The sequence below is a fragment of the Eulemur rufifrons genome, chromosome 2, assembly GCF_041146395.1.
Source record: "Eulemur rufifrons isolate Redbay chromosome 2, OSU_ERuf_1, whole genome shotgun sequence".
Classification (NCBI taxonomy): domain Eukaryota; kingdom Metazoa; phylum Chordata; class Mammalia; order Primates; family Lemuridae; genus Eulemur; species Eulemur rufifrons.
In genome coordinates, this window is record NC_090984.1 from 50,613,825 (window position 1) to 50,617,539 (window position 3,715).

General features: G+C 42.3%; 1 non-coding gene across 1 annotated transcript; it reads left to right on the forward strand.

Moving 5' to 3' along the window:
* The first annotated feature begins 519 nt into the window (after window positions 1–519).
* Window positions 520–628, forward strand: LOC138381083 (U6 spliceosomal RNA). The gene has a single exon (XR_011233027.1). It is a non-coding gene; the product is annotated as a U6 spliceosomal RNA (small nuclear RNA).
* The last annotated feature ends 3,087 nt before the right edge of the window (window positions 629–3,715 follow it).

Below are 3,715 nucleotides of genomic sequence, written 5' to 3' on the forward strand. Positions count from 1 at the left end.
AGCTAGAGGCCTCACACTTCCTTATTTCAAAACATTACTAAGCTACAGTAATCAAAATAGTGTGGTACTGGCATAAAGGCAGACATTGGGCCAATGGAACAAAATAGAGAGCCCAGAAATAAGCCTGCATGTATATGGTCAAATGGTCTTCCACAAAGATGCCAAGACTAGGCCGGGTGCAGGCCGGGTGCAGGCCAGGCGTGGTGGCTCACACTTGTAATCCTAGCACTTTGGGAGGCCGAGGCAGGAGGATCACTTGAACCCAGGAGTTTGAGGTTGCTGTGAGCTAGGCTTATGCCATGACACTCGAGCTCAGATGACAGAGCAAGACTCTATCTCAAAAAAAAAAAAAAAAAAAAATGCCAAGACTACACAATGGGGAAAGGATAGTCTTTCCAACAAATAGTGCTGGGAAAACTGGATATCTAAAGGGAAAAGAATGAAATGGACCCTTATCTTAAATCACATGCAAAAATTAACTCAAGCTAGATTAAAGACCTAAATATAAGACCTGAAACTGTGCTTGCTTCGGCAGCACATATACTAAAACTGGAACGATACAGAGAAAATTAGCAAGGTCCCTGTATTAAAAATAAAAAAATTCTAAAACAAAAAGACCTGAAAATATAAAACTCCTAGCAGAAAACACAGTGGGAAGGCTTCATGATGTTGAAATGGAATCTTAGATATAGCACCAAAAGCATAGGCAACAAAAGTAAAAATAAACAAATGAGACTACATCAAACTTAAAAACCTCTGCACAGCAAAAGAAACAATAAACATTGTGAAAAGGCAGCATATGGAATGGCAGAAAATATTTGCAAAACATATATCTGATAATGGGTTAATATCCAGAATATATAAAGGACTCATAACTCAATAGCAATAATAATAATAATAATAAATTGATTAAAAAGTTGGAAAAGGACTTGAATAGACGTTTCTCCAAAGAAGATATACAAATGGCCTACAAGCATATGAAAAGATGCTTAATATCACTAATCATCGGGAAAATGCAAATCAAAACCACAATGAGAGATCACCTCACATTCATTAGGATGGTCACGATCAAAAACGAAAAAACAACAGGTGTTAGCCAGGCATGGACACACTTCTGTGCCTGTAGTCCCAGCTACTTAGGAGGCTAAGGTGGGAGGATCACTTGAGCCCAGAAGTTCAAATCTAGCCTGGGTAACAGACATCATAGCAATACCCCACCTCAAACAAAACAAAACAAAACAAAACAAAACAAAACAAAACAAAACAAGTATTGATGAGAATGTGGAGAAATTGGAACCCTTGTTTACTATTGGTAGGATTGTAAAATGGTGCAGCCACTATGAAAAACATTATGGAGGGCCGGGTATGGCAGCTCATGCCTATAATCCCAGCACTCTGGGAGGCTGAGGAGGGAGGATCCCTTGAGGTCAGGAGTTCGAGACCAGCCTGAGCAAGAGCGAGACCCCATCTCTACTAAAAATAGAAAAATTAGCCAGGCGGGTGGCACGCACCTGCAGTCCCAGCTACTCGGGAGGCTGAGGCAGGAGGATCGCTTGAGCCCAGGACTTTGAGGTTGCTGTGAGCTAGGCTAATGCTACAGCACTCTAGCCCGGGTGACAGAGTGAGACTCTGTCTCAAGAAACAACAACAACAACAAAAACATATGGAGACTCCTCAAAAAATTAAAAATAGAACTACCATATGATCCAGTAATCCCACTTCTGGGAATATATCCAAAAGAATTGAAGAGATATTCGCATGCTCGTATTCATTGAAGCAGTATTCGTAATGACCAAGATGTTGAAATAACCTAAATGTCCACTGTTGGATGACTGGATAACGAAAACATGGTATGTACATACAATGGAATATTATGCAGCCTTAAAAAGAAGGAAACACTGGCATATATTACAACATAGATGAACCTTGAGGACCATATGCTAAGCAAAATAAGCACGTCACAAAAAGACAAATACTGCATGATTCACTTATATGAGTTATCTAAAATAATCAGACTCATAGAAACAAAAAGTAGAATGATGGTTGCCAGGGGCTGGGGTGAGGGGGAAATGGGGAGTTGTTCAATGTGTATAGAGTTTCAGTCACGCAAAATGAAAAAGTTATGGAAATCTATTGTACAACATTGTGTATACAGTTAATAATACTGTACTGTACATTTAAACAGTCTTTTTTATTTTTTTGGAGACAGAGTCTTGGTCTGTTGCCCAGGCTAGAGTGCCGTGGTGTCAGCCTAGCTCACAGCAACCTCAAACTCCTGGGCTTAAGCAATCCTACTGCCTCAGCCTCCCGAGTAGCTGAGACTACAGGCATGCACCACCATGCCCGGCTAACTTTTTCTATATATTTTTAGTTGGCCCACTAATTTCTTTCTATTTTTAGTAGAGACAGGGTCTCGCTCTTGCTCAGGCTGGTCTCAAACTCCTGACCTCGAGCGATCCTCCCGCCTCGGCCTCCCAGAGTGCCAGGATTACAGGCATAAGCCACCACGCCCAGCCCATTTAAACATTCTTGAGACGGTAAATTTATGTTATGTGTTTTTTGCCAAAATAATAATTTAAAAAAAGAACCCCTGGTCTAGAAACCTCCTTTAATGCTGCTCTGGTGATGTTCCTCAAGTAGTATCCTCTAGCCAGGCCCTGGAAGACTTATATTCTAAGATCTTTCTAGAAAAGGAATGTAAAACAGAGTTTTCTGGACACTTCAAGAGCTGGAATGACAGAGGAGAAACCATCTGATTTCAAGGAGTCAGGCATGGTGGCACAGGGACTTGCATTTTCAAGTAAGGACACAACAGCACAAGGGAAGACGGCAGAGGAGACAGTGCACACCAGTGGGGCAGGGAGGAGGTAGTGCCAGAAGGAAGCTTCCCCGAAGGAAGGGCATAGCGTGGGGCTAAGAGCACTCACTGTCCAAGGCTGGCAGCCACTCTGCAGGCTGTTGAGCAGCATGGAAACAGGAGTGAGGTCACCAGGATAACCTGAAAAGCCCCCATGTTGTGGAGGGGCAATGTGAGCAGCTGGGACGCTCAAAAGATTGGGGTGGGGGTGACAGAGAGGAGCCTGCAGTTCTGGGAATGACATTGCCGTTTTGAATGGGACTCAGAGTCCAGCAAGGGCTACATACCATTTTAAAACACCAACAATGGTAAATTGCTTGATATTTGATCCTTGAGAAGCTCAAAGTTAATCACCACTTTTTGACTCCTTTGAGACATACTTTAAAGTTGAACCCTCTGACACTTTGTAGGTTTACGGGCCTTGCTACAGATTTACATATACATGACTATATAACTATAGAAAACATGACTTTAATGCTCTCCAGAAGTGGATTGGGAAATGGAAGTATTTCCTGTCCCCCACGTTCAGCCCAACCTCTCCCTTGACCTCATGACAGTATGGTCCCTTCCCCTCATGATTAGTGCTGACATCACAAGGAAGCCGTATCTTGAGAAAGTCAAACAGCAGTCCAGCGAGGCTTACCGTACTAAAACCTCCAATAAGCTTCAGTCCTCACGCTGTGGGAAAGTGATTTCGGACAAACCAAGGAATCACACACTTGACATTTCCAGAAATAAGCAAGTAATTTGCTATTTAATCCTGTATCTGGGAAGCCTTTGAAATCAAGTCACTCCATTGCTTGAGACCCTAACTCAGTCACTCTTCAAAAGAAAAAGGTGTTAGCTAGAGAAAGAAAC